Consider the following 25,226-nt stretch of genomic DNA (forward strand, 5'->3'; position numbering starts at 1 on the left):
AAAAATTATTTTAATGGTCGTTTTATCAAGTTATTGCAAATTAACCAAACTACTATTATTTTGTTAAAGAGTCGAGATAAAAATTACTAAGGTTTATCAAAATCGTAAGGATTTATCGTATGTTGATCTAACGTTGTAGTGTTGTACCATTTTGAAGAAACACCGTATTCGTGATTAATGAATTCGTGTAAAATTTTCCATTTTTTTCAAAAAGGGAATGTTTCTGAGAGTTTTGAACTATGTTAATCTTCGATCGAGTTTCAACATATTGTAGCATGACGGCCTCCACACCAGAGATGCAAAATTTCAGAAGAGCATGCTGAAATCGAAAATGTTTTTTTTTAGTGCAAAATATCCGCGCAACCATTATTTACTTTTTTTTTCTCTGCGCTCACGACGATTCGACAGCTGGTTCATTGTCATGCTTGCTTTGATTTGGTTTACTGTTCGGCGACACGTCCGTCAGTTCATTCCCAAGTTCACTGAATGTTGGAAGCCAGTTATATCATTTATCATTGTATCTTGGCGAAAAATTCATTGATATCAGAATGGCTTGAAGCACCGCGAAAAATAAGAAGCGTACGTATACGGACATCGCATTATCTTTCATCCTTGAGAATTGTGGAAAATTTAAATGCAACATCGATCAAAGCGATTACGTCTATACACAGGATAAATTAGATTCGGGAAATTTCATCAGACATTTCCGCTTAAAGCATAGTGAAATCGCTAACGTTGAAGGCCTTCTTAAGGATTATGAGCCGCTTGCTAAGAAGCCACGAATCGTCGCAAAGCGCCCAATTGCCATAGATCTACAGGTTTTGATCGAAGCTGTTGTGAAACTGGTCACAGAACATGGGATGCCGCTTTCATGCTTTGAATGGGAGGGATTTCGGCTGCTATTGGATCCTATTTGTCAAGCAACGTCAACGCGATTCAACGTACACCCAATTTTTGAAATGGTTCAATCCTTCAAAAATCAAAAAACCATTTTTCGAGCAATTGGCCATTCAATTTCCTGAGCTTGGTAAGTATAAAAAACAAGTAATTGTGATCAACTAAGCAACGAATTGATATACATTTTCGATTTTTTTTTTGTAATATATATCATTGATTTTAACAGATATTACGGAACATTACAATTTCATTGACAACTACTACGATGCATTTAAACCATTGTACATATGTACGAAAAAAATGCAAGAGCAACATGTCTCATTGCCAGACTTTTACATTGCTTGGCTCATGGCTATGAATGAAGTTAGAAAAATTAAAGAAAATTTATTTGTACCTGATTTATTAAATTCGCTGAAGACTAGGTTGGCAGCTCTACGTAAGTCTAGAGCTTTTAAAATGGCACTATATCTTGATCCACGCAGAAGAGAAAGTGGAGATACAGGTAAAAACTATATTTTGAACTATTTCTTATAAACTCCCGAATCCTACAGACTTACTTTCCATATATGCTTCATCAATTTCATATCGTTACAGAGATACATTAATGAAACATGGCAGCGGATTCACCAACTACAATCGACATCATCATCCTCCATCATGTCAAACGAATCTTTATCAGTATCCGAAGGTATTGATGATTTTGATGAATATCTTACCGAGATGTTCGGTGGATCTGTGGACACGGAAAATAGACCTCAAACAAAATTTTTACAACAGCTTCAGTCGCTGGATTTAGAACCACGTCAAAGTCACAGCTATAACGTTTGGGATCACTGGGTGAGCCGTAAGACAACGCATCCAGAATTATATGCAGTGGCCATGGTTGTGCTGTCTACTCCATCAAACCAAGTCTCCGTAGAGAGAGCCTTCAGCGTACTTGGTATAGTACTATCCAACCGTCGAACACAACTTGCAGAGGACACCTTGACAAATATCTTGTTGGTCAAGTTGAACAAAGCGTTGTTCCCACAAGCTATTTCCTCAGCTTCTTCTTCTTGAATGGCGTTAACGTTCCCTGTGGAACTTTTGCCGTCTCAACGTATGCATTAATTAGCGTCATTTATTAATACTTAGTTGAGATTTCTTAAGCCAAATAACACGCCTTGAATGTATTCCGAGGGGCAAGCTCTTGAATACGCGTGACCACAGTGCAAGTCGAAGGAAATTTCTTTGACGAAAAATCCTCCGGCCAGAACGGGAATCGAATCCGAACACCCGGCATGACAATGTGAGACGCTAACCACTCGACCACGGGTGCACTCTCCTCAGCTTATAATTGGAAAGAAATTTAAACAAAGGATTGATTTAGGAAGATGTCCATAAATCAAATGATACTTGTCGTCCAATTTTGTTGTTTTAAATCTACATCAAAATAAAAATAATAAACGAGTTTTATTCTCACATCTATACGAACGCGCGTATACACATCTGACGCAGTATCATTAGCATAATATTTCTCTGAATGAATTTTTGTTTCCATCACTTACAGCTAATCTAAGACGAATGCGAATATTTCGGGTGTTCATTGTCAGTGAATCAGTTTACGAATGAGTGTGAGAAATAATGCAAAAATGAAATGTTTGAACGCGAGGGAATGTCGGCTGCATGATATCTTGTTCGGTTCATTTGTCATGAACTGAGGCAGATGAATTATTGAATACGATGTTGTGTCGATATCTTGCACTGTCAGTAAAATGATTATGAGAATTTGCAACCTTGCTCCACACACTTCCGGAATGAACAGGATTACCGGATTATTTCGCTTGAGGAATATCCGTGCCGTAATGTTGTTGATCCCGTGTTCCTTCGCCATCTTCCTCATTGGTCGCAATGTATTCGCCCGAATGCTTCCTTTTGATGGCAGCGATAACCCTCGGAATCCGAGCTGCCCTTGGACGACCTTCGCGGATAGTTGTCCTTTTTTTTTCCTCATCTAAGACCCTTTTCACGGTCCACCGGGACTGTCCCACGGCGATTGAAAAGGCATTTTGCGACATTTTCACGTGAGACAAATCACGAATACGATGCCACTTCATCACGGTGCGACAGTCGCTACTTAGGAAATCGGTTCATCAATTTATCATCAATAATCAATATTCGTTCATCAATATTCGGAAACAAAATATCAGTCAACATTCCACGATAAAACTCGCTATAGGCACAGTAGCTGTATGACCCTCCATATTTCTGAAAAAGTACGGCCCAATACCTGAACCAAAATCAAACCTCTGTTTATCTAACTATTCCATGAAAAAAGAACTAAAGGGCAAAATTCCTCTGATTTTACTCAAAACTTATATATTTATTTCTTTCCGAGAAATTTTAGACTCGATTTTTTCCAATACACCCTTGGGGCATTCAGAAATATGGTGCTCTGGAAAGTCGGCATTCTGTCAACAAAGGGCCTGGCCGGGTAAGGGAGTAAAAAGTGCCCCCAAACTAAATCACTAGCTGTATGGCAAATATTGTAAAGGATATTAAATAAGAAATTTTGGCGGTTTATTTGAGCCCCTATGTGGTTTGACGTAGGATCTATAGTGAAAATCTTACTACGGTGTATCAAAAAAAATTATCAAAAAAAAATTTCATCAAAAATTTTAGTACAAAAAAAATATTGAAATTTTGAAATTTTTTTTTTTTGAGATTTAGAGATTCAGTACTACTCTAATTCATATTTAAATGTGTTTCTACGGCTTTTCTAGATATATGTGATTTTTTTCAGATTTTTTTCAGATTTTTTTCAGTGTTGCGCGGTATCAAATAATATTTTTTTATAATTCCAAAGAGTGGTTAGGTAAGGGAGTAAAAAGTGCTCCCAAACCAAATCACTAGCTGTATGGCAAATATTGTAAAGGATATTAAATAAGAAATTTTGGTGGTTTATTTGAACCCCTATGTGGCTTGACGTAGGATCTATAGTGAAAAACGTACTTTTTCGATTATTTCACGCCATCCTCAATAAATCCGAGATAAAAATTTGAAAAAAATACTGAATGTACATCTTACCACGGTGTATCAAGAAAAATTATCAAAAAAAATTTCATCAAAAATTTTAGTACTAAAAAAAATAATGAAATTCCGAAAAAAAATTTTTTGGGATTTAGAGATTCAGTACTACTCTAATTCATATTTAAATGTGCTCATACGGCTTTTCTAGATTGATAAATATCTTCAAACTGTTTTTTTTTTCAAATATCTAATAATAAAAATAAAACTAAAAAAAAATACACAGTACAAAAAAATGTTATAGATTTTCTGGCATTTCGAAATTTTGAAAAAAAATATAACTTTGAGACCCACTCCTGCTCAAATTTTTATTTAAATGCGTTCGTATTTGTCTTTTTTCTACATGTGGCGTAATTTTTCCTGAATTTTTAAGAGCATTGTGTGACACAAAAATAATTTTCTTCATCGTCTGCATTATTTTTATTTTTTTGTAAACGATTATTTTATTGTATTCGTGGTTTTCAATTGAAAGATTAAAATAAAAAAACAAATCGGATTTGTGGTCTCAAAGTTATATTTTTTTTTCAAAATTTCGAAATGCCAGGAGATCTATAACATTTTTTTTGTACTGTGTATTATTTTTTTTATTATTTTATTTTTATTATTAGATATTTGAAAAAAAACAGCTTGAAGATATTTATCAATCTAGAAAAGCCGTAAGAGCACATTTAAATATGAATTGGAGTAGTACTGAATCTCTAAATCCCAAAAAAAAAAATTCAAAATTTTAATATTTTTTTTAGTACTGAAATTTGTGATGAAATATTTTTTTGATAATTTTTCTTGATACACCGTGGTAAGATGCACATTCAGTATTTTTTTAAAATTTTTATCTCGGATCTATTGAGGATGGCGTGAAATAATCGAAAAAGTACGTTTTTCACTATAGATCCTACATCAAACCATATAGGGGTTCAAATAAACCGCCAAAATTTCTTATTTAATATCCTTTACAATATTTGCCATACAGCTAGTGATTTGGTTTGGGGGCATTTTTTACTCCCTTACCTAACCGCTCTTTGGAATTATAAAAAAAAAATTTTTGATACCGCGCAACACTGAAAAAAATCACACATATCTAGAAAAGCCGTAGAAACACATTAAAATATGAATTAGAGTAGTATTGAATCTCTAAATCACAAAACAAAATTTTTCAAAATTTCAATATTTTTTTTAGTACTAAAATTTTTTATGAAATTTTTTTTTGATAATTTTTTTGATACACCGTAGTAAGATGCACATTCAGTATTTTTTTCAAATTTTTATCTCGGATCTTTTGAGGATGGCGTGAAATAATCGAAAAAGTACGTTTTTCACTATAGATCCTACGTCAAACCACATAGGGGTTCAAATAAACCACCAAAATTTCTTATTTAATATCCTTTACAATATTTGCCATACAGCTAGTGATTTGGTTTGGGGACACTTTCTACTCCCTTACCCGGCCAGGCCCTTTCATAAATAGGCAAAAAAAATCATCTTCTAACCGCTTTCCAAAAATCATAGGCATAAAAAGCCAACATACTTAAAAACTTTTAAACACTCATTGCAATTGCTATTTTCATTTAACAAATTTGTTTTTATTCGGACAAAATTGAGAAAATCGTTATCTAATCCTATTTTAAATACAATGTAAACAACACTTTGTTTATATCGCTACAGTATCGATTGCTAACAATACCGCATAGCTCTAACTGTCGTGAAGAAACGAGGGGTTAATCAAAGGTTGTGAGTAATTTTAGTTTTTTTTTGTGGGTGGGGTTTTGTTTTGTCAACGCTTATTTATACACATTAAAGAAGTCATGGGAGTAAACAAAATCTAACAAAAATGGCAAAACTTGTTTTTTGAATGACTTGTACTTGTAATTTGAAAGAATAATAGTAAACAAACAATTCTATAATATTTCGGTAGTAGTTCTTGATAAAATAGTCAAGAAATGGAGAAAAGTTTCTAAACATCCAAAGTAGACTTTTTTATGCCTATCACTGTAAAAACAAGGGTCTCTTTGGTATCGACACCCTCAAAATCATATAAAAATACAAAATGTTCATTAAAAAGTCGACGTTTGGGGCGCAGTGTACAATTTTTTATAGACAGCTCTGAATCTGATGTAAAAAAATCGAAAATAGGTCGGGTGGTTTGGAAGTTATAAACTTCTGAAAATCAGTTTTTTTTTTTCGATACCAGCATAAAAATGGAGAAACATTATGTATCTCAAAAACGTCACAATTGGTTATTAACTGGCATCTGAAAACTCGTAGGGGAAGTGGGAGCATAGTGGTCACCCTACGGAATATCCTCATTAACAGCGTCCACATACCGCTTCAATTCCCGTTTCTCGAAGAATATTATAGTTCAACTCTTTGTTCTTCAAGATAGCGAACGGCTTTTACTATAAAAAATCAAAATAGTACACTTTTCATTATTTGAAAAAAGGCGAAAAATCGAACTTTTTTTTTTTGTTTGGAGGTAAAGTGGTCACCTAGTGGGGACTCGCAAATATCAAGCTAAATGGGATAGATTTATGCGTTTTTTTCGTACAAATTTGTTCAAATCATATCATACCTACTAGGTACATGTATGAAAAAATCTTGGCCTATTCACCTAGGGTCTCAATTTAAATTTTCTAATGCATACGAAAAACGTAGTAAGAAACACATAACGTTCCGCATAATGAGGCTTAGTTTAGTTGGAGTGGCATATTTATCCAGGGTCAAAGCCACAGAAGGATTTTCTTTAAGAGCAGAATGTGATGCGGTATATCAGCTTTAGTAAGTAAACAGAACATTGTAAGTTATTATTCACCTATGACCACTTTGCCCCCAAACATCAAAGTAATTTCTATGCTAATTAATCGCAGAGATTAAACAAAATATCTGTTTACCTCTCCTAGAATATGTGAACAGTCGTCCAAACTGATGATTTGTCCAATATATCAAATTGAATAAATTAAATTTCACGAGAAATTCCTTAGATACCATACGCACAGAACAACGGCCGAATGAACATCGTGAGAGCAATTTCTGTTTTTATTTGTATTTTGGCATGCGACAGTTCTACTGAAGTACAGGGTGACTCGAAGGTCATTAAATTCTTCAAACATAAGGTGACTATCAATACGGCATCAATAGTCAATAGTTTTACTACCAAACAAGCAGGTAACCAGTTTGCCCCCCCATGACCAATTTGCCCCCACTACCCCTCTATTGCGTAGAGCAGTAGAGTAGAGTAGAGCAAAAACGAGAGAAAGCGACGTTGCGTTCTATAGTTTCTATAGTTATGTAAAAGGGATATAGTTTTATCTTTATATTAATTTTATAATTAATTTTGTATACACGATGGAATTTACAATTCGATTATAAACATTATCCAGTCATTGAGACCACGTAGCCCATACTCGTAGAAGAAAGCTGTCAATCCCAAGCAGTTACAATAAAATTCATAGCATGAGATATTGAAATCAGTTTAAGTGGGTATTCTAGTGTAGAGACACGATTTTTTGACGTAGGATTACGTCTTTCGGGAACATATTGGGGTACAAATTGAAAATCGAAAAACGAGCACATCGTGAAAATTGTCCAATTTCAAACGCTGATTGCTCAGTAATTTCATGATGGATTGATGAAATTTTAGCGTCAATCGATTCCGGCACTCCATAACAATTTTTTACATTGTATGAAATAATATATGTCATGAAACTAACATCAAACAATTGAAAAATCTCAACTCCTGTCCTAACGGAAATACCCACTTATGATTGGTCAAAATTGACGACACATGCGGCGGTTCCCTAACAGAGACATCAAAACCAAGCTGCCTGGGGGAAATTGGCATTGCAAGAACATGAAAGTAGGGATAGCTTTTGTTCCCACCGAAATATGTTCCCTAACAGAGATATCAAAACCAAGCTGCCAGAAGGAAATCGGCATTGCAATTACATGAAAGCAGGGGGATCTTTTGTTCCTACCGAAATGTGTTCCCTAACAGAAACACCAAAACCAAGGTGCCCGGGGGAAATCGACAATGCAAATACATTAAAGTATGAGAAGCTTTTGTTCCTACCGAAATGTGCTCCCTAACAGAGACATCAGAACCAAGGTGCAATGCCTATGCAAATATATGCAAGTCGCAAGCATTTGTATATTGCAAGTAAGGTGAGTGATACTATCAATTCTAGCAAATAAAATTTAAATTTGGAACTTTAATATTGGTTGCTTCGTCAAATTTCATATCAATGAGCGATAGTGTGTTGTGAAAAATTTAGCACAAGTGTAAGTGTAAAATTGTATATGGTAGTAGTTGTGTTAAAAATGTTAAAAATTAGAAACGATTCATTTCAATTTTCGTAAATAATATCCAAAGCGTGTTCCTACTCGAGAACGGGTCGTTCGGTTAAAGCTCTCTGTTTTGTTGTGTTCATTTTCTCCCAAGGAATGTTCATACGGCGAGAAAAATTTGAAAAGTGAAGAAATATTCGAAAAAGAGGTTTCCCATATGCTCTTCATATTGTATTAGGAGTTGTTAGTCAAATACAAATTCGCATTGGGTTGAATAAAAGGTTGAATAAACACTCAGACAGTAAAAATTATAAAAGAAAATTATCTTTTCCATTTCAAATATGTTTTCTATACACAGTAGAACCCTGATAATACGCGGAATAGTCGGGCTAGCTCACCGCGAATTGCGAAAATCGCGGATAACGCAATGATGGGCTAAAAATTAGGTGCAGACACAAAAAAAGATATTTAAGCATCGATACAGAAATCATTAAACTATTCATCTGTAAGGTCGTTCACACCAGTGATAAGATAATGTAAAAGACATGACCAAAACAAAAGAACAAGACCCTACCGCTCACTGACGAATTCCGGGAAGTTCTATAGAATTACAAGTGAACTCGCTTTCGCGGGTCCGCTCGCTAATAATTGAGGTTCTACTGTATTAAAGAAACATGTTTTACTGATGACAAAAATTGATAATTGTGTTCGGTATTGATTATTATCTTATATTGCATTGGTGAGTTTTTTTTTCTTTATTTCATTCTTACATAACACAGGAGGCATCTCGTCTAGGGTTACAGAGGGCGGTTTTCATCATGTCTCATTCGGCATCTTCTTCAGGGTCCCCAAATCATTATCAAAGAGTTTAAATATGTAATTCTTCAAGCATATCTAAAATTAACAGATAGCCTAACGGAATCCTACGTCAACTATGCGGTCGTGTCTTGAACATAACCTTCCTGTGACTTTTTTTTGAATATTTGGAGAACTTCGAAAACGAGAGCGTTACGTTGGAGGCACAAGGTTTTATGCATCCAATATTGGATACGGAAATATCCTACTGATGGGGAAGAATAATCTTCAGAAGCTATCCTGTTGATTGCGATTGATTGAAAAATCACAAAACTTAATGTATTTGATCACAGAGTTACATGGATAGAAAACATTAAAATAAACTCTTTCATATGAATGTAATTTTAAATTCCCAGAGGAACTGGCAGATTATTTTCAGTAACGATTAGATATTTCCACATTTTCCTCGATACTGGAAGCCCACCAGTGGTTAATGCTAACTCGATAACCATCTGTTAATAGCACTTGATTGAAACATATTTGGTCGCAGTGTTACATGGATAGAAAACATTCAAATAAACTCTTTCACATGAATGTATTTTTAAATTCCTAGAGGAACTGGCAGATTATTTTCCGGATCTTTCTCGATCCAAACGGAAAGAATTCCGTGCGTGTATGTGTGTGTGTGTAGCGGCTGCTTCGAGATCTTCCCGGGGAACCGTTTGTAGCATCACTCTCCTCCTGATGGATTCCCTTCTGGCCTAAGGTGCCCAAACAGGCACTTGGTGACACCGTTCATCCGCGCTTTCATGATAAATGAAGAGCTTCACCACAACAGCGACAACATGCTCCAATCGCTGTTCAATTAGAACTGAGTGGATTTCCGAGCGGCGCTCGCTTATATACCGATTGGTGATTTCAATAGCCTATTTTGAAAGCAAATTTAAGACTATTGAAACAAGTTTTTCGATCAGAAAGTAACAAGTATAGAACGCGTAGACATTTTATCTTTCGAATGAAGTGTTTATCATACCATTTCGTTCAGTTGTTTAGGAGCTATTAACGCTCAAAATCTCGGTCTCCGGCGTAACGCTTTCGTTTTCGAAACTTTGATTTTACACCCCGGTATAGAAATGAAAGACGTAGTCCTACGTCAAAATATTGAGGAAAAATAGGGTGCGGCTAAACGAATGTATACCACTGTATAATTCTCTGTCATCAACATACCGGGAAATATCAAACAATTAAGCTGTTGTCAAATTATCAATCATCAACATTTTTCTGTTGCTCAATCGATCCTGGCAAAACGGACAGTGACAGGGCTTTCCTGCAGCGTACGGTTCAACAGCTCGCATAACTTCGTGAGAGCTGCCCACCGCGAATCGTAATAGCGGCTAATTACGCCAGACACGAAACATGAAAATTTAATTATTTGTTCATTCGTTCGGCAGAATGCCGGAGTCCAGAAAACACAACACATCGGCGGCATTTCCATGCTAATTGCTACTGCTTCGATGGTAATTCGGCACTCGCCACACAGGGTCACAACCTTTGTAGGCCACCGTAGGGAAGTGAAGATGTTTCACTGCTTTCATTGGTGGGGGCACAAGCTCCGAGTGTCGATTTTCCGTTCACACTCGCAGCAGGCCGCCGGTATGTTTACGCCCCAATCCCAAAATACATAACTGATGAGCTATCACCGGAAACATTCCATTCGTATGCTGAGGTAAAACATGGCACACTTCGATCGCATTCGGTATTTACATACATATGCTGCTCTTGTTGCTTGAATGCCGCTTCTAAAGGATGTAAACATGGGCATTAGCAGTTATAGACGGAAACCATGACCGTTGTGGTCGTTCGATGGGGATGCTCCTAATATCTGTTGGAATCAATAACAATCGTAACAGATGCCGGCTGTAAGAACTCGTTCTGTTCAAACGACTTTCCAGATCAGATTCGGTCTTTCAGTTTCCTTTTCGTTTCATTTTTCATGAAATTTTATGGGAATAAATTATGAGTCTTTCCCATTCTCGTATTTTAATTTTTTTTTGCAACAGAATCAAGAAACGCAACATGAAAGCTACCATTATTATTGCATTGGATTCAACCCTCACAATCCGGCCACATCGGGGAACTTCAGATAAAATCATAATAGCCCGAGGCGCCAGCCCTTGACCAAGGTGATGATGATGGGGCTTGATTTCGCGCCACCACTGCTCGGTCCGTCGTATGTTGGAACAAAGAAAAACACATTACAATATTTTGCAACATTTCAGCATGCTTTTTGACATTGAACCAATCCCACAGCCAACCGGCCACCGATCGAGCGACCGTGACGAGGGGCGGCTAACAAATGCGTCGTTGCACTCGAAACATACGCGAGTGAAAACGCCGGCGCCAAATCTAGTGGTCCATGAATGATTGGTGTGTTCGAATCGTGTAACCATGATCTAGTAGTAGTTGTAGTGATCAATCGGGTTAGTTTTTGCACCTAGCCAACCGTTTGGCTGATCGATGACTCGATCGAGTGTGCAGCATTCCACCCCGTTTGATGGCATGACTCAGTTTAGAGTCCTCGCAAACAGCCGGATTTACGTTCGAATAATGTTGCGGTGCGAGTCAAGGTCCGTGAACTATGAGAATGGTTTCAAATTCCTCGCCTCCCTGCCTCATATTTCCCGACAAATGTCATTAAAAGTCATCTCGTCTAATGTTTCCTCTAATGAACCGCTCGCAAAAGACGCTCAACAATATAAAACGTAGTGTTAACTAGTTTACCAGCCTTCTGCTCGCCCTGGCATTTCAAGTTCCAAAGCCGTAGGGGGTGAAGAAAAAAACGTAACAATTCCTAGCAAAACAATGCTCATCTCGTTGGTGATGACCTTTCGCAGGATCACCATCTTGTCACAGTTTCGCACCAGAAGATGTGTGTGTGTGTGTGTGGGTGCCAAACCATCATTGTTCGATGTCTCTCTTTTGGTAAGTTTTTCTATGCTATTATGCGCCTGTAGATCAGAGGTTCAATGCCGGAGGCGCAATTGTTTGCCGTGGCTTCACGTGGCGGAAGCGGAATAATATGAGCAGTCATACTTACGCGATCGAGTTAACCGCATTGTTTTGAAACTTCCTTTACCTGAAAGCAGACAGAGAAAAGGAACAGTTGTTAGAAACGAATTAATTCTCCAAAGATTACAGCATTTGCTTAGCAACAATTAAATTCAATGTTAATTTACGACACCATCTTCACGAAGCAAGAGAACACACCTCGAAGCGTGAACCAAATTGCGTAACCAACTAATTAGTGAAACAAATTTGAACCTCTCGTTTTCGCAGCCCTGCATAACAATTTTCACATCAGCATCCACCGCTGAGATAATCGTCCCACTGCTGTTTCCCATAATCATGCATGCAACCCACTCGCGTCGTCATATGCATGCACACAGAAACAAGGCATGGGCTTCGTTTTTTCTGGCTCAATTTTTTTCTATTTCGTTTGTTTGACTTCTGCACCCGATGTTATCTCATCTCATCTCATCATCACATCTCGGTTTCGTTTTCCGTCAATGAAACCTTCCGCGCCTCGCGAACCTACTCTGAGCTCGGCACAAAGCTGAGTGACTGTCTGTGTGTTATGCCGAGACTTTCACACCATTTTGCAAATATCTTCGCCGCAAACGGTAGGGAAGTGATAATAGATGGATGATTATTGAAATTATCATTTGGGGGAACGTTAGAGCAAAAAAATCTGATTATAAGATGGTGTTTAACTCTGTTGAATCATATTGTTTGAAGTGGTTTGCTTCTTACTTGCTAAATTTGTTTCACTTTTTATTCGTTTGAGCCATCTTCCTGCATATTCCTTGTATTTCAATGTATCTTTCAATTTGATGTTCATTTATTCATCGTAAAATTCGTTTCTTCGACACTTTTTTCGGTACTTTCGTATTAGCGTCACCGGAGCCGAAATATAATAGATAGCATTTTTATTGTTCGCACTGGCATTCAAATATTATTTGTATTGTTGTTGCCTTGTTGTATGCAGTGTTTTGTGATTTTTCAGTGCTACGAAAATGCGTATTTGGGATTTGGGGTATTTAAGGTTAAACGCCACCGGAGCGCAATTTTCATTATGAATTGGTTTCTCTTAAGTAAATTTATTCTGAGGTCAACGTAAAGGGGACGTAGTCCTCATCAATCGAGGATAAGGAAAAGAGGTGGCCCAAAGCCGCCGAGATGACACAATCCGAGTCGGCCGCCGACCCGCCGTCGAAAGCGGCGGCCTTTCGCAAACAAACCTGTGTTTCATCGATTGCCCGGTTAGTTTGAAACATAGGAGACGATTCTTTAGTTAGGTCCAACCGAGCGTTAGCGAGCGTCGGACGGCATACGTTTGCCCGGTTAAGTAATTGCTATCTATTGTATTTCGGTTCCGGTGACGCTAATACGAAAGTACCCTTTTTTCCTTCGGTTTTTAACTTTCACTATTCTTTCATTCATTACTAGGTGACCCGGCAAACTACGTCCTGCCCAAAATTTGTTTTTTGTTATCAAAACCTTCAAACATTCAAGTTCATTGATTGATCTTCTAATCGACCCCGGTGAATTTACCTTTTACCATAAAATTCCTAGTACTTCTACCAAAACTCATCATTATAATATCAGATTATTTTTAGACACAATTCTCGTTCAAGATTTTTCAACCACATGCAAATAGCATGTTTCTCCGTTACATGGAATAAATGTTTGATACAGAAAATATGATAGAACAAAGACAGACCCCTCCCCTCTTCACCCCTTAGTGAGGGGGAAGGAGTATATATATATATATATATATATATATATATATATATATATATATATATATATATATATATATATACTAGCTAACCCGGCAAACTTCGTCCCGCCCATTTACTTGATTAATTCTCGAGTAATGCAGAAATTTGTGTTTCATTTGTATGGCAGCCCCCCCTTTGAGTGGGGGGAGGGGTATCTAACCACCATAGAAACATTCATTTCACCCTAAAGTTTCCATATGCCTAATTTGGTTCAATTTGCTTGATTAATTCTCGGGTAATGCAAAAATTTGTGTTTCATTTGTACGGCAGCTCCCTCTAAGAGAGGGGGAAGGAGTATCTTAACACCATAGAAACATTTATTGCATCCTAAAACTTTCACATGCCAACTTTGGTTTCGTTTGATTGATTAATTTCCGAGTAATGCAGAAATTTGTGTTTCATTTGTATGGCAGCCCCCCTTTGAGTGGGGGAAGGACTGTCTAACCATCGTAGAAACATTTATTGCACCCTAAAACTTTCACATGCCAACTTTGGTTTCGTTTGCTTGGTTAATTTCCGAGTAATGCAGAAATTTGTGTTTCATTTGTATGGCAGCCCCCCTTTGAGTGGGGGAAGGACTGTCTAACCATCGTAGAAACATTTATTGCACCCTAAAACTTTCACATGCCAACTTTGGTTTCGTTTGCTTGGTTAATTTCCGAGTAATGCAGAAATTTGTGTTTCATTTGTATGGCAGCCCCCCCTTATAGAGGGGGGAGGGGTCTCAAAATATCACGAAAACCTTCCCCGGCCCCAAAAACCCCTACACCCCTATATATATATATATATATATATATATATATATATATATATATATATATATATATATATATATATATATATATATATATATATATATATATATATATATATATATATATATATATATATATATATATATATATATATATAGATTTTTTCGTGATAATTTATTGTATGTACTACTAAATGTTGCTTTGTTTCTTGGTTAAGATGAGTTCACCAAAATTCCACGAAGCTGCTTCCTCTGAGTGCCTCCGTGGTCGAGTGGTTAGCGTCACACCTAACATGCCGGGGTTTCGGGCACGATTCCCGTTCTGGTCGGGGGGATTTTTCCCCCAAGGAAATTTCCTCCGACTTGCGCTGTGGTCACGCGCATTCTTGGGCTTGCCACTCAGGATGCATTCAAGGCGTGTTATTTGGCATAGGAATCTCAACTAAGCACTAATAAAAATGACGCAAGTAATACTACGTTGAGACGGCGAAGTTCCTCTAGAAACGTTAGTGCCATTTAAGAAAGAAGCTTCCTCTGATATATTCAATAATCGTAATAGTAATTATTAATTTCTCAAACATCACTGACATTCTTCAGATGAAGTTCACCTATTTTTTTATCCAACCAAACAAAAAAATTTAACCAAACCTTTTTTTAGTTCACCTTTTGAACATGGTGATTTTGTTCTGGTTTATGTCTAGTTGGGATTGAGTTGCTAAATAATACAATTAAATGATACTCATATTGGTAAAACGTAACGCGTATAGAGTAATGCGGGGCAAAGGTACGGACCTAACTGTTGTCGTCTAATAACTTTTGAAATAAAAGCAAATAAAATTCCGTTTGCTTACCAAATTGTAGCTATATACATTACCTTCGAAACGTAGTACAAGCATTTCTCGAGTTGTGTGTTTGTAATTGGACAAATACCTATTTAAATACAAAAAATTAAATGCGCACCTTTGCCCCATAGTGAGGGCAAAGGTGCGAACCGTACGGGGCAAAAGTGCGCACTTATTGAATTTGAACTTCTGAGATAACTTATACCAAAAATAAATGTTTTATCGTCAGAAGCGGGAGGAGCATCATTACCAGAGTGTGTAGGCACCATCCAGTGGGGAGCAGGAGGCTGCTGTATGATATTTTATGAGTGGGAATGAGTGGGTGTTATGCTCGAACATGGAAATGTGGAAATTTTTGGGATGGAGGAGACTGACAATATAAGATCTCCGAAAATGTCCAACATTTGAAATAGAATTTAATATAATATAATTTTATGTAATTTTTAGTATATAATTTTTTTTGACATTTAAACCTGATGCAGACTAAGACGCATCAATCCTGATACTGACTGTTGAAATTCGTTGCACCGTTCTTGAGTTAAATCGTGAGGACGGACACCAAATCATTTTTATTAATATAGATCAAGTTTATGAATTCATAGTTACCTTCACTTGATTTATTTGAAACTCATTGTTGAAAAAAATATTTATTTGAAGTTCATTGCGAAAACATAAACATAAACGAACATTCATTTGATTCATTTGATGAAAATTTCGCATTTTTCATTTGAAATTCATTTTGAATTATTTTTAAGCATTTGTTTAGTTTTATTCCTCATCTTGGATTTCGGTTCTGAGGAATCTGACGCTTTGCCTTGGAGCGCTGTTGCTTCGTTGTGCTGTTATGGAGTCCGGAGAGACAGACGATGATTCCTTATGAATCTAGAAACCCAATCTCTTTTTTGCAACTTGGTTGAATTCGTGCTAGAGGTTGTTGGCTTTCGCAAAATCCAACGCCAGACGCCGTAGATCTTTGAGAGTAAAACCATAGAAGGTTTTGTCCAGTGCTAATTTTTCCAATCACCCAGCAGTATTTATAAACATTTCTTATGCCCATTTAAGAGAATTTTCATAAACAAACACGATCAGTTTTAAGTAGAGGAAAAGGTCTGAAAAAAATTAATTGAAATTGGTATCAATTAGTGACGAAACGGATAGTAGTTTGGCCGGATACTGGATAGCTTCAAGGCCTGATAGCCAGATATTCGAATTTTTAGTTGCAAATACGAAACTGGATGACACTGCATTACATTTTAGAAGAAACATTTTTATATAAAAATATTGAACTATGAATAAATTTCCCGTTTCCGTGGATATCCTTTAATATTTAGATTCAAGTTTTCTGCAAGTAATCTTCAACAGGGTTTTAAGGATTCAACTACTTAGGAGAAGATCAGAATTACTTAATTGTAACCTTTTCAAACCCGAGTATCAGGTCAGACTATTTAGGAGTTCTTGAAACGTAAACAGTCTTGCTGGCGATGTTATTGGAGTATATAGAATATCTTGCGACGAATCTTCTGAGAGTAACAGCTCATCGTCGTCTTCAAGACCTGTAAATGAAACAAAAGAGACTAAACTGAATCGAACCTTATACACGAAACTCACGACACACCTTTTAGGACTTTTAGGACGAAGTGGCAAATGGGAGTGACAGGAGCATCGGTTCGCGATAGACGTGCGCATTTACGCTCCTCTCTGTTTTCTGAATTTCGGTCGTAAAAAGTGGTCTTTGGTGCTAAAAAGTGTGAAAGTTTAAAGGAACACGTTCGTTTGCCGCAGTGAATTCAGGTCTAAGGCGGCGGTGACACTGGATGCAGAAAAGTGGTCGTACGAATTGTATGCAATAGTGAAGCTAAACAACCACATTGAGTTGTATTGGTGTGGTTACATTGCTTCCCCCTTGCTTCGTTCGTATTCGTCAGCTTCTATCGAACAAAATTGTTTGTTTCTATTCGTACAATCAAATTTTCGTGCGTACTCCTATCCAAAGTAACCTTAGCCTAACTCCGGATTCAATGGGAAGTGTGTAATTTTCATTCCATGAGTTCGACAAGGCTGAAGAAAGTATTGCTTCCTGGTGCTCCATTTTGTGCTGTTAGAGAGTGTAGTGGTGATAGCACGGCTTGTTCTGTTTCTGTGTTCATCTATTCCATTTTCTTTCCCACGCGTTCGTTGTGTTTGTGTGTGTACCAGTGGTAGTGATTTTGTATGACCTTTTGGCAGCATGATCACAGTTTGATACTTGTAGATGCATATATTTATGCAAGCTTGTATGCAATCAATCTTGTTCCACGGCGATGTGGATTATTCTATGCAAGATTTTGCATTGATGAATAGAAAATCTACATTAGGATTATATATTGGTGAGATCGTTCTTTATTATCAAATAAATTAATTCTAGTAGATGGGGCGGAGGGTATATTTTTGTGTGTTTATTGCGTTCAGGAAAGAAAATCCTGTTGCTAACGAAATAGACGAAATGTCTATCACTTCTGAAATCGATTCTAAATTTGGCGATCATTAAAATCGAGACAGTCAATCGAGGGCAAGGATTGGTAGAGTTATCTTTCAGCTCCTTGCAATAGTATTACAGCGAAGACTATTCTCTGAAGTTAACCTGGTTTACGAAGCAAAGCGTAATCGGTTGCCATCATTAACTTCCGAAAATTTATTATTTATTCATCAAAATAAGACCCACTGAGTAATTTTGAGTACTGTTCGTGAATTAATGTTATTAATAAATATTAATTTAGTTTTAAAAAATCTGGCATTTCAGTAATCGAACCTTATTTTCAATTATTCATAAATGCATAGCAAAACCATTTTTGACTTACTTTATCTCCAAATGGAAAGTTCAAAAAATGCCATAATAATACCAACTGGAAAGACCGCCCAAGAATATCAGGTTGATGGCATGCTTATTTCATAAGGGAAATTACCGTGGACTGTAATACAAAACAATCCGTACATTGCTTTCCATAAGCTCCTTTTTATAAAAAAAATTGAGATCCAAAAGAAAACTAACAATGCTACATTTAATTTTACATTTAAACCTTCTAGAAACATTTAATCGAAATAATTTATACTGCAAAAACTATTCCTGTATTGTTTATTTTTACATCTCAAAAAATTACGTTATATCGAGTAACGTTATATCGAGGTTGCCTTATATCGAGGTATGACTGTACCATTTTTCCTTTAGTTATTTCTTTTCATTCAATATAATTTTTTTCTTTTTTATTTCCTTCCGTTTGTATGCTTTTTTTCTTTTCTTCTAAATCATTTCTATGCGGTGGCAACCAGTCTATGGCTGAAAGACACCTCAACGGAGATAGAAAAAATAGAGATTGATGTCTAGGACACGACTACGGAATTATTTTATTCAATTGGCTTCAGATATTACAACAGAATGCATCTGAATGTTTTAAATAACTTTTTAGTAGAAAGTTTGCAACTGAAGATGATTAATCAAATCAAGTGAAAAACAATGTGCTTCACAAATAAAATTTGTAATATTTCTCTTCTGCTTTGCTTCTCCACGATAGTGAAATTTATTTGTCGTTTCATCCTTCCATCAGATCGGGAATCGAAATTGACACTGGCTTGATATGTTGTGATTATATTTTAAAAACACGACCATGGGACTCACATGTTTCTGACAGATTATTAAGAAGAAAGAAGAAAGAAGAAAGAAGAAAGAAGAAAGAAGAAAGAAGAAAGAAGAAAGAAGAAAGAAGAAAGAAGAAAGAAGAAAGAAGAAAGAAGAAAGAAGAAGAAGAAAAAAGAAAGAAGAAAGAAGAAAGAAGAAAGAAGAAAGAAGAAAGAAGAAAGAAGAAAGAAGAAAGAAGAAAGAAGAAAGAAGAAAGAAGAAAGAAGAAAGAAGAAAGAAGAAAGAAGAAAGAAGAAAGAAGAAAGAAGAAAGAAGAAAGAAGAAAGAAGAAAGAAGAAAGAAGAAAGAAGAAAGAAGAAAGAAGAAAGAAGAAAGAAGAAAGAAGAAAGAAGAAAGAAGAAAGAAGAAAGAAGAAAGAAGAAAGAAGAAAGAAGAAAGAAGAAAGAAGAAAGAAGAAAGAAGAAAGAAGAAAGAAGAAAGAAGAAAGAAGAAAGAAGAAAGAAGAAAGAAGAAAGAAGAAAGAAGAAAGAAGAAAGAAGAAAGAAGAAAGAAGAAAGAAGAAAGAAGAAAGAAGAAAGAAGAAAGAAGAAAGAAGAAAGAAGAAAGAAGAAAGAAGAAAGAAGAAAGAAGAAAGAAGAAAGAAGAAAGAAGAAAGAAGAAAAAACAGTGTCAATCGTAAAAACAGAACATTATAGCAAACGATTTGGGCTGGGACTACCTACTATCTTCATTCATGGCTATACATTTTATTTAATTTTACATTCTTATATACATTTTTTTATCTTAATTTTATACAGACTATCTGATTATTTGTTTGTTCTTTCTTCATTTCTAGTCGTTCCTTTCCATGTTTCCACTGCTCTCCATTCAAATTTGCTCGAAACTTTTTTTTTTAATTTTGTTTTTTTTCTGTGCCAAACATATTTTATACTATCTTCATCTTTATTCATTTTCTTTTATTTTTCGTCCATTGTAATACAATCCAATAATCCAATAATACAATTTTTAAGTCTACTCCTTTCTTGTGTACATCTTTCCATTGATATTCCTTCCTTTTGATTTTTTTAATCCAAAAAAAATCATTTCGTTCCAATTATTTAATCTTTACTTTCTTTTTCATTCCACAAATTGATTTTTCCAAATTTTCTCGTGTTCTTGTAATCACAGAAATTCTATATAATGTTTCATTAATTTACCTTTTCTTCAATCCCACTAACGTTTCTAAAGGAACTTCGTCATCTTAACATTACTTATGTTTACAACTTATGAATCGTATCAGAATATCGAAATTTTCTGATATTTTCAAAGGTTATGTGCAATGAAGAAAGAAGAAAAAAGACAGAAGAAAGAAAAAAGAAGAAGACTAAAATCAAACTTCTTCTTCAATATTTCAATAATTTTTTAATAAAAAATATTCTGATTATGTTGTATTTTAGGAATAAAGGGTAACGATCAAAATTTGGTCGAACTAAATTTGACGTATTTCTTTTGAGTGTACATTTAAAAAACCTACACATCTCTCATTTTGTAGCTGTTTGCGTATGAAATAATTTGTCTATTTAGATTTTGCTTCCCGAAAATGGTAACTTCCGGCACTCGAGGATGGCAAAATCGGACTTTAATCAGCTTTCGGGACAGGAGTTTCACACGGGGGAAAAAAAAATCTTCAAGTCAATGACACTATCCAAGTTCCCCGCAAAATACCTATGTCATTTGCGGCTGGAATTATATTATGATCACCACCGGAACCATCAACAAGAACAAATACGTCAAGGAATGCCTGGAGTAAAGTCTGCTTCCTTTCCTCAACAAAGCCAACAAGCCTATTCACGAGCAAAAGGAGATTTGCACAATGGTCATGAATGAATGTTCGCTTGTAGATGCGGTCGAGCGAAGGAAGATTTGCGCATTCAGTTTCAGTGATGCAATCATGTCCAAGAGCATCAGTTTCTATTCTGCTTCCGCGTGGTGTGATCATGAAAACTCTCGTGTATTATTCTCACAAGAACAAAATAAAATTATGCATCAAGTTTCATCAGTTGTTTTTGCAAAACCACGCAAACCCAACGGTTCTTTTCTGGACCACCAACAAGTTCGAAATAGTTGAATTTCATGTTAACAACAATTTCATATTCATACTCATCCATCCATTTGACACTTGGAAAGAACTGAGCTAAGTTGTTTTTATTAGTTTAATTTGTTTGTTTGATTATGATGAATATATTATTAAATTAATTATTTTTTTTTATAAATTAATTGAAAAATTTTATTAGTTAACACACACTAACAAGGAAAACTTTTAGCAATCTTCAGAAATAATTATTCATTCATTCATTGAGAATTGATTCAGATCCGATTGAAAAACAAATGATTACAGAGCCAGCGGTAGTCCTACGTCTACCTCGCGGTAATATCACAGATATAATCCACTTCTAGTTTTTCGTTCGATTTCGGGAACACGATTTGAAATTGTTATTGTCAAAACGAACTGGGGTAACATAACTGTGGTAAAACCCGGCTGTCCAACCTATGGTTCCCTCAGTCAATTTGTAGGTATGTTTTTAGGTAATAACTAATGAATTCACTAATGTATGGCACCTTTAGATTTTGGCTCTGTCCTAAAATTACATGTTTTCGTGTTTCATATTTTCAAAATAGGACAGATAATGTATCAGCAAATCTGCTCTTTTTTTTTTACAACCTTACTCTGTCCAACCGATAAAATTAAAATTTTAAAAAAAATGGGTGGGTTATATCTATGATATAACCGCAAGGTTGACGTGGGACTACTTTAGCTCAGCAATAATGTGTTTGTATTGATTTAATTTTTGATTGAATGAAACAATTTCCGAATTCAATTGAATTCAATATATTTGCTTTGTGAGTAAAAAGCTTGTATAATGCCATGTGAGGTCTTGTGCAATTTGGTTGGTTCAGGTCAATCACGGAGAGCAACTACGAAGTGTACAGTCTACCCAAGCTCAAGCTCAAGCTGTATAATGCCATGTGAGGTCAATTCATGCATTTGGATAGATTATGTTCATCGTTACAAGTAAATTTAATGACAGTCCATTTACTTTTGGTATGATGACATCTTGGTTTTGAAGTCTTTTTTAGACAAACACATTTCAGTCGGAACAAAAATGCACCCGATTTGCATGTATTTGCAATTCCGAGTTCCCCAGACACCTTCGTTTAAATGTCTATAAAAGGTAAACACATTTCAGCCGGAACTAAAATGCCCCCGACCTGCATGAATTTGAAATGCCAATTTCCCCACCTTGGTTCAGAAGTTTGTGTTGGGGAAACACATTTCAGTCGGAACAAAAATGCCCCCTACTTGCATGTATCTGCAATACCAATTTCCCCACGCTCCATGGATTCGAAGCCTGTGTTAGGGAAACACATTTCAGTCGGACGTTTAGATAACGCTTGACATTTCACAGTTATTCAATTGTTTATCTAATGAAAAATAACATTTTATTAATTGCGATAGATGCGTAGAAATATTCCCTATCAGTTGCAGTTGATGCAAACATCTTTCCGATCCAGTAAGAAATGCTCGAGTTATAAGCATTCGGAATCTTTCATTTTTTCCTGCATGTTCTGTGTTTAGGTTTTCATTTACCCCCCATATACTCCGGTTAGACGTAGTCCCACGTCAAAAAGGCTATCGTAAACGCTCTTTGGATGAGGGCCAAACCACCGCATCCCACATATTACCGAAGCACACAATAACAAAAAGCTGCTAATCCGCCACTAATCCTAAACACGCTCCGAATCCTTTCCCCATCAAAATGATATCACCTCCGTTTCTGCTGTGACGTAACAATGAACGACGTCGGGATGACGTCGAATTTCCGATGATTGTCACTGCAATAAAATAAGACTCATCACCACCATGTTGGCGGTAACTATTAGAAAGTTGTCTGAACGACTCTCAATTTTTTTTCCTCTTTGTTCCACTGCTCATCTGCCGCGTCGCGGGATTGGCTAACAAAGGTCCGAATAAAAGAGAGGAAATCGATTAATTAACTCTACCTGCCGCAGCAGCAGCGGAGGCGCGTTGGCCCGAAGAAGATTCACCCGTCGCGTTATCGACTATCGCGACAACTTGTGTGAGGATTGTGTGGCATTCCGGTTTCTTTTCGGTTTTGGATTTTGGTTTCCCTCATCTCATGGATGATGATGTTTGCAATATTCAACCGAACTCCAACGGTGTTTCTTTTTTTTTTCGCATGTTGTCACGACAAGTTGAGGCGTTTGCATGCATCGACCTCTACTGGAACGCAAAGTGAATGGATTAAGATGCTTCGCGGTTTCATGTCTGTTGTTGTCAGCCGACTGAAACGTGTTTTGGAATGTGTATGGGATGTCAGAGGCGAAATCTGCGCGCTTTACGTAAGTGATGGATGATGGGGAATTGTGCAATCGGGATTTCAAATTGGAATCGAATCTTCGTAAAGTATTTGCATCGACAGTGGTGCGGTTTGCGCTGAACGCTTATTCACCGCTGAATGTCACTTTTATCGGGGTCCAATCAACCGCGAAGTACTGCCATTGAGCGTGTAAGGTCATCCAAGCATCTTTCCATTTTCCCAAGCTTTACTCCTGCTGCTAACGCCAGCGAGAGGCGGAGGTCAAAAGATCAGTTTGCCGTTGGATTTTATGACCCCATCCGATCGAATCGATGTTTGCCTAATTGACTCGGACACGACACTCTCTTACTACTTTCTACCAGTCGTAAAGGCAAATGCTACCTGCAATTACGGCGATGGGTTCGAATAAGCTCCCACGATTGATTGGTGGGACCCGTGGGACAAATTACAATCAGATTGTGTTCCCATTGCTAGTGCAATTGCACAGTGTGGCAATCATAAATCATAACTTCCAGTGCTCCTTCTACTGGAGTTGTGTTCCTATTATCATTAGCTTCAAAACGGCAATCAATTGTACGCCGTTCCGCTCGTTCTGTTGCGTTAAATGAGTGCAATTACCAGGATGCAGAGCCGCGGGAGAGTGGCGGGTGGAGGTAGAGAGTATTTGCATAAACGTATCCGAAGCCTATAATCATCGTCATCAGTTCCCATTCCGTCACATCGTCAACCGTTCGTTTGAGGTCAATTTTTAGTATCGAGAAGTGCATGTGCTGCGACAAAGGGTTGCGTTAGAGCTGAGCATTGACGACGATCCATAATGATTATGATGATCATCAGCAAGATGGCATTGATAACTGAAGTTTACTGGGTCTCAAGGGACCAACGAGCGAATCACGTTATGTGAGGTTAATGACAACTTTGCGGATATGTGATTTAATTTGTTCGATTGGGATGGTTGCCAACCATTGGGTACAAACGGTAATAACACAAACTCTTTCTATAGGCTTGATAACACAGCCATTCCATACCAAACCGATAAGGTGGTTCTCCGATTTTCGTGAAAAGTGGTAGTTTTGTTCCTTATCACAAAATATTAGACCTGTATTTTTTATTTTTTCATTGGGGTCCCTATTACCATTTTAAGGTGGTTCAAAAATCAGTTTTTGAATCGATTCAGATGATAGACATATGAAAACATATAAAAAAATTATAGGAGGTTGTGTCCAAGATACGACCGCATTGTTGACGTAGAACTACGCTGTTATTTTATATAAGTCGCTTGTTTATACCTTCGGATATTATTCTATAATGCTGTGAAATTCTAGAAACAACTGCTTAGTAGAATAATCTCTGAAATGATTTTTTCATTGTAGAATCAGTTGACGATAATTGATTGATGATTCATTCTTGCCCTCGCAAAACAATCGTATGTCGCAATTTATTTCATGTCAATGCATTGAAAATTTACCTCGAAGGCTATTCCGGTGGCCTTTTTCGAAATTGACATAGACTCGGCTACAGTCGATTATATATATATATGTTGCACCAACACCATTATTCCATATCTCATAACTACATCAATATATCTTTGGCACCGCATGTAAACAACAACAATGACAACACTTGCAAGTATCAAATATCATGCTACATGTTATTTAGTATTGCTTCAAAGGAATCGCATTTCTCATCATTTTGCGCTATTCTCAAAAGAAACGCTTCTATTAATATAACTGGCCTCGAAAAGAGTTGCATTACTTTCTC

The 25,226-nt window shown here is 36.5% G+C and overlaps 1 protein-coding gene and 1 pseudogene across 8 annotated transcripts in view; one reads left to right on the top strand and one right to left on the bottom strand.

Moving 5' to 3' along the window:
* Positions 1–25,226, bottom strand: part of LOC129764534 (putative polypeptide N-acetylgalactosaminyltransferase 9) — a 270,199-nt gene that overhangs the window by 60,112 nt on the left and 184,861 nt on the right. The window lies entirely within an intron of this gene.
* LOC129764535 (uncharacterized) lies at positions 1,198–2,249 on the top strand (annotated as a pseudogene).

The sequence above is a fragment of the Toxorhynchites rutilus genome, chromosome 2 (genome assembly GCF_029784135.1).
Source record: "Toxorhynchites rutilus septentrionalis strain SRP chromosome 2, ASM2978413v1, whole genome shotgun sequence".
Taxonomy (NCBI): domain Eukaryota; kingdom Metazoa; phylum Arthropoda; class Insecta; order Diptera; family Culicidae; genus Toxorhynchites; species Toxorhynchites rutilus.